A 7,439-nucleotide genomic window follows, 5' to 3' on the forward strand; every position below is an offset into this window, starting at 1 on the left:
GTATTTTCAGAAGAACAGAACGATGCCTCTACTCTCAAAGACATTTCCTATTATGAAGTGAAAATGTACTGATCAAGTCTTAATAAATTAGGCTGCAATCCTACACTCACTTACCTAAGATAACTGTTTACTTTTTATTAGACTTGTTTATATAGGTTGCACTGTGAAACTATAATGCTCAAATGTAGTAAGTTTATTTCTGTAGGGACACAGAAAATTTTGGATGGCTGAAAACAGATCCCTCACTTCCTAACCCGGAAATGTAGTTTGATCTTATGTATGTTTACTCAGAAGTAAGTCCTATGAATCGAGCACAGGATTGCAGCCTAACAGCCCAATCTTATATATATATTACTTGGAAATAAGTCTCATCAATACCCAAGGGACTTATTCGCTAATTAACAAGTATGGAGTTTGAGGAACTAAAGCATTCAGTTGTAGTACGTTGAATTTATTACATTTTCTAACCTGTTCAGTAAGCATCTCTTTTTTAAAAAAACTCATCTCTAATTTCTTTCAGAAAGATATTCAGCTTATCTTGAAGGGAAATAATAATAAAATAAAGGTTTGTTTTCTTTTGTTCCTTTTTCTCTCCTACCCCCTCAAAAATTGGATCAAATTTATAGTGGACATTCTATGGGTGCAATGTTGTAATGTGAGCATTTTGCAGTGTGTGTGTGTGTGTGTGTGTGTGTGTGTGTGTGTGTAATATCCAATGGAACCCACTATTCTGAGAAACCATTTGAATCGGGGGGGGGGGTGAGCAAGGAATTGTTTCTGGAGAAAAAGGGACAGAAGCGGCTAACAAGATAAAACTTTTTCATGCATATGCATTGCATTCACAATTTAATAGAAGTGATAACTATTAATAAATTGATTCTGATTGCATCTTATCATTTAATTATTAATAATTTTGAGCTAAAAGGTTTCAGAAGGCTCCCCATGACCTAGATTGACAGGATACTTTTGTATTTTAGGGTGAAGTTATGTGTCTGTAAACTTTTATAATGTGCATGCAAAATTATCTCTTTTTAAAGTCTACTTTAAGGCTGTTCCAAATGCCAAAATTGGTCTATCATTTCTCTCCAGGCAGGTCGCATTATGAATTGCTGCCCAGAGCTGGAGGTGAGTAGTTCTCTATGTTTAGATGTAGCTTGCAAATCTAATACTGTATTGTGCTTTTTGGCAACCTGGAGGGCATAATGGCAAAGTGGAAAATGACACTGCTAACCATCGAGACTCCACACACATACTGTATTTGTTCCTTTCTTCTCCTTCCAACTATGCCTCAAGGCACAATAGACTATATATGTTGGAAGTAACAGGTAGGTAGCCGTGTTGGTCTGCCGTAGTCGAAACAAAATAAAAAAAAAATCCTTCCAGCAGCACCTTAGAGACCAACTAAGTTTGTTAATGGTATGAGCTTTCGTGTGTATTTGAAAAAGTGTGCATGCACACGAATGCTCATACCAATAACAAACTTAGTTGGTCTCTAAGGTGCTACTGGAAGGAATTTCTTATGTTGAAAGCATTACTGTATTTATATTCTTTGAGTGAAAAGTCTGAAAGGTTGCCGCAAGTGCCAAACCTGATCTATCTGGTTCAGTAGTCAAACATTTTTTTTAAAAATCTCTCAAAATAATCTTAAAAGCATGAGATTTATAATGAATCAGAGATCTTCCCTCCTTGCACTCTCAATGAGATAGAGCAGAAGATATAGAAACAGGAAAAATTCCAGAGTTCAACAGCATGACGTTTTCATTTCACGAAGATAAAAGCATAGCCTTATGAACGTCTAGGCTTCTTTACTGGTCCGTCTAGTCTTGTTCAATATCGTCCTCGTACTGACGACGGGCAGCTGCACCCGATGCCCGGGCTTGCACCTGGCATCCTCTGCAGGAAAAACACGTGCTCCATCCTTGTGATTCCAGTTCGGTAAATCCAGCCATCATCTTTAAGTATCCAGATTAGCTTCGCACCTCGATGGTCCTCTAAGAACAGAAATAATACCTGAGCAATAAATACGAGCTTCAGAAACGGGGGGAAATGGTCCACATTTTCCCGCATTCCCTAAGCGTCCCCTCCTTGCCCTGAAACCGCCGACCTCTTCCTGAACCCGCAGAATGACGCGCCCTCGACGCCCTCTCTTCCAATGCGCGCCGGGAAAGGACCTCTCTTTGCAGTTGTTGGCAGGATCTGCACCCAGGGCGCGGACGGGAGGCGGTGCCGGCTGGCAGCTATGAGCTATTTTCCTTCTCCCGACAAGGCGTTGCGTCACTAACGTGCCAAATTTTCTCCCTTTTGCTTTCTCTCCTGCCGCTGGAAGCAGCGGGGCGCAATGCTGGCTTGCATCCACAGCTTTACGAAATCATGCGTCTCCAAGCAGCACCTAGTTATCTGGAAAGGCACTGTTGCGCTCCTGGAGGGAAACTGCGGAGGCTACTCCGAGGTAAGAACAGGGGACGGGACAGACAGATAGATAGACAGACAGACAGACACGCACACACTCCGCTTGGGGCAAGCAGGTGTGCAGGGCTGCAGTTTGCGCTCCTTAGCGCGCGGTTCTTCACAGTTTCCCCCTGTTTAGACGGCACTTGGCACCGGGCCGGGCTTCGGCTGGAACTTAAGTTTGGCTGGCGCAAGGCTTGCGTGGAAGTGACGGTGTGTGATCTAGGAGTCCTGCTTCCTAATCCCAGATGGAAAGGGAATATTTGTGGTGAGGGAGGGGGGGGGGGGAAGAAGCTCTCGCTTTTCAAAGATGCTTGGAGCTGTGCTTGCGGGCGTTAGGGCCGAGCCCAGGCGCAACTGATGCCAATCGTGGAAATAAAGTCCACAGAAATGTGCTAACCCACGTTGGTTCATGCATGATCCGGCGTTTGCCTTGGGCAAATACACTGCGGTGGAGGAGCGTTAAAGCCCTCCAGGGGGAATCACGCAACAGCGACAGACCACTTTTCTGTAATCTAGTGTGCATAGCTGTCAACTTTTCTCTTTTCTTGCGAGGAATCCTATTCGGAATAAGGGAATTTCCCTTAAAAAAGGGGGAAAGTTGACAGCTATGAGTGTGATTGGTGTTCTATAATTTCTGCTTTGATCAACTGCTAATTCTTAGATTGCTCTTTTAAAAAATGCAAGTGTATGTATGCTTATGATACACTCACACAGGAGTGCCAGCTTGGCTCTGCATCCGTGGGTGCCATGTAGCCTGCATGGCGCTGGCACCAAAATTTGTGGCTGCCTGGCCCCTTCACATGGGAAATTGTGTGGGTGATCGGGCACCTATTCACTCACATAATAGTGAATAGGCCTGCCCATATTCAGCAGTATCAAGTTACAGTATAGGAAAACTGGTGCTATTAACAGTAATCCTTCTAGTTGGTTAATTGGTTTGGCAACTTCCATGCACATGACGTGTGATGCTAATTATTTCCGTGAGAGTTAAATGATAACCAATCAGAGGCAGGTTTGTCAATCCCAGCAGGTATATAAGAGGACGACACGGCCTGCCCAGGCCTGTGGCGGAAGTTTCGCCTTTTAAAGTCAAAAGTGGCTATGTTGGATTTTGGGGACAATTGTCCATTTACATATACAACTGAGTTTGATAGCAATCTGTTCATTGTTCCCAGTCAGTTCAAAAGCACCTACAGCTTGCTAGTCAGTTCTAGGGCACAGCATTGTGGATATGTAGACATTTTACCTCTTTGTGGTGATTACCATACACTATATGAAATCACCCATTCCTACCTTTCCGCTTTTGAATGCTTCCTTGGTTTCATTCTTCCTCTCAGAATCTCCCCTGAACATTTTGGTTAGCTGGATGACAGCATGCTCCCAGTACTAAATTATCACCACCCACAACAATTAAGTGGAGAAGTCTGCCCCTTTTTGAATTTCTAGATTGCTGGACTCGGTGCCCTCTAGACTCAACACCACTGTTTCATCCGTGTGTTGAGACTACACTACTGCACCTTTCTAAATCCAGTAGCATTCCAGAGAAAGCTACCTTGAAAGTCTTGGCTGACGACATTCTCTCTAGTAACGTAAATTTTACTTCCCAAACTTTCCCCATGTCATTGGTGCCAGCATGCTCCATAAACAATGCTTCCTCTCCAGCATTATCTATCAGGTATTATACCTGCAACCAGTAGCTGTCAGTGGTATCGTGTTGCTCAAGTGGCTTCCTGATGTTGAGCGTCACAGCTGGTTACTGAGAAGGAGGAAGCAGGGAGCTCAGTGTAGCATGGGTGTGGCAGCGGGAACATTGGATTGGCTTCACTGCTGCGCCCAAACCATGCTGAACTGCTGGGTGCCTCTCCCTCTTGGTAACTGGCAATGATGCTCACCGATGGAAAGCCAGGTGAACATTCCTTCTTGCTAACTACAGTACTACTGTTTGCAAACCAGGGGAACATTTTATGCCTCTGATGGAGTGTAGTCAAGGAACACCTGAGCACGTTGCCTTGTAAATGCCTAGAAGCCTATTTTGGCATTGTGATATAAATTAATGAATAATGATTATGAAAACTTAGGCCATAATAAAATTGGTAGTCTTTAAAGTGCCACAGGGACGCGGGTGGCACTGTGGTCTAAACCACAGAGTCTAGGGCTTGTCGATCGGAAGGTCGGCTGTTCGAATCCCCATGATGCGGTGAGCTCCCGTTCTTCAGTCCCAGCTAGCTCCTGCCAACCTAGCAGTTTGAAAGCACGTCAAGTGCAAGTAGATAAATAAGGTACCACTCCAGTGGAAAGGTAAACAGTGTTTCCATGCACTGCTCTGGTTCGCCACAAGCGGATTAGTCATGCTGGCCACATGACCCGGAAGCTGTCTGCGGACAAAAGCCGGCTCCCTTGGCCAGTAAAGCGAGAAGAGCGCCGCAAACACGACTGGACTTAACGGTCAGAGGTACCTTTACCTTTTAAGGTGCCACAAGGGTCATTGTGCTCATCTTGGTAAAAAAGTCATATACAAACTTGACAGCACCCTCCTTCACTTCATTTCCCCTCTTCTTTGTTCAGTGAGTGTACATTAAAGTGTAAAGGACTTGAGATGCCTTTTTTCTGTATACTGTACTGTATATTAGCCACGAGAAAGAATAGCACAAACCATAGTTGAATAGCCATTAGTCGAAAGAGTTTGTAACATAGAAACTGTGACAAAGTTGATACAGTGGTACCTCTGGTTATGTACTTAATTCGTTCCGGAGGTCCGTTCTTAACCTGAAACTGTTCTTAACCTGAAGCGCCACTTTAGCTAATGGGGCCTCCTGCTGTCATTGCACCGCCGCTGCACGATTTCTGTTCTCATCCTGAAGCAAAGTTCTTAACCCGAGGTAATATTTCTGGGTTAGCGGAGTCTGTAACCTGAAGCATATATAACCTGAAGCGTATGTAACCTGAGGTACCACTGTATATATAATTTTATATCCAGGGAGAGAAGAATGTGCTGCTTACTCAATGTTTTATTCAATTAACAATAAACTGACAGGGGGATAATATCAATTAAGGTTTCAAAGAGAACCTGATAGAGCACTCATGTAATTCCAGTACACCATCAATCATTACTGAATCAAAAAGAAATTAGCACTTCCTGGATCCAGTTCTACTTGCTCACTAAGAACTGAGTGTGAACCAAAGTGGATGAGATTTTCCAAGAACTACATTTGTCATTAAAAATGAGCAATTAATACTATATGATTTTTTGCCCAACAGAACAATGGATCTCGGAATGTTGAAGTCAGATTTCGGAACTCCCCAAAGTGTATCATGCAGAGAAAAGAGAAATGTGGGACTCACACATCCAAGGAACTTGAGGAAATGTGGAACAGCTATACGAGGATTTGAAATGTCAATACATCGCCTTGAGTGAATGAATCACTACTAAACTCTGCAAGCTTTCAGACTTTATGCATTATAAAGGTTTATTTTTTTAATGCTGTTAATTTATTCTTTGTGAACATTTCAAACTGTGGGGGTTTTTTATAGACAGCATACATTTTACAAGGCTTATATTTGATGGTGTTAATTTATTTTATAGTAATATTTCAAACAATAAATTACTGGCTAGGTTCAAGGTCCTTGTATCAATGTGCAAAGCCCTTAACAACAGCTTGATCACTGAGATCTACTGGAGCAATGCTGTTAATTTACCCATGTGTGAATGAGGTCCAAATGATATCTATGAGAAATTGAGCATTTACCACAACTGGAATGCCCTGCTAATAGAAATTTTCCAGGCACTGTTGTTACCCATTTTTAGATATCTTTGGATAACTTGTTGTTACAACAACCAATTCAGTGGGATAACTTTTATGTGAGTGTCCAGCTCCTTATGTTTTTGATTCTTGCTTTTATATTTGCCTTATGTTGTGGTTTTATATTTGCTGTACACTGCTTATATGTTTTCTGTATGAGTCAGAGGTCTATATTTTTATAAATAAAAATGCTTTGATGAAATGTTTTGCAATGTACAGTACACTGAGTTGTGAACAATCTTGTGCAATTTGTGTCAGGGAATAAGGAAACCCATGGAGTCAGTCAAACCACTTTGCCTGTATTTACCTTTTTAAAACCAGCTTCTTCCCATTGAAGGCAAAACAAATAAGCAAATTTACAGGTTAAGTCTTTATGATCAAACAGTGGACATCAGCATGAAACAGTGTGCTTTGAATAGAGCTTCTGCTTAGATGCCTAAATCCAGCACTGAGTTTAGTAGTAGTATTCTCCACGCTACGTGACTTGGTGCATGAGATCTGTCTTATTATTGTTAGCTGTTATTGCAGGGGATTGGACTAGATGACCCTTGGGATCCCTTCCAACTCAACTATTCTCTGACTCTGTTGTTGTTGTTATTACTATTACATTTGTCAGTTTCTTCATACAACGTCTCAAAACAAGATAAAATGCAATAAATAAAAGCCATTTAATTTTTTTAAAAAAATGTAAAACAATGAACAATGCAAAATGAATAAAATGTTCATCCGACATGTAAAACAAGAAAATCCTGAATAAAAAAATTAAAAATTAAAAATACAAAAAATAAGAAATAAGAAATAAGAAAAAAATAAAAAAAAAATGTTCACCCAACAATTTACTAAGGATAAGCCCTACTCACCCCATTAAAAGATGGACATCAGTGTAGGAGGTAACTTAATTACCAAAGTCTCAGTGAAGAAAAAGATTCCTAGATCAAAGACTGACCATGATGGTTCCAGGCACATCTTTCCACAGCGATCGTTCCACAGATGGGGTGAGCACAGGTGAAAAGCCCTGCTGTAATATGGCCACCCTCCACAACTCCTTTAAAGAGGGGCACATGGAGAAAGTCCTCAAGTGAAGCGCACAGGATGCAGATTGGTTCATATGGGGAGATTCAGTTCTGAGCCGTATAGGGCTTTAAACCAGTAGAGTGGTACCTTGGTTCTCAAACGCCTTGGTTCTCA

The 7,439-nt window shown here is 41.8% G+C and overlaps 1 long non-coding RNA gene across 1 annotated transcript; it reads left to right on the top strand.

Annotated features, from left to right (window-relative positions):
- The first annotated feature begins 2,235 nt into the window (after positions 1-2,235).
- On the top strand, positions 2,236-6,453 carry LOC309514563. Its single transcript, XR_014212065.1, has 2 exons — positions 2,236-2,449; positions 5,710-6,453. It is a non-coding gene; the product is annotated as an uncharacterized lncRNA (long non-coding RNA).
- Positions 6,454-7,439: the final 986 nt, after the last annotated feature.

The sequence above is a fragment of the Podarcis vaucheri genome (assembly GCF_965113315.1).
Source record: "Podarcis vaucheri genome assembly, chromosome: 11".
Lineage (NCBI taxonomy): Eukaryota > Metazoa > Chordata > Lepidosauria > Squamata > Lacertidae > Podarcis > Podarcis vaucheri.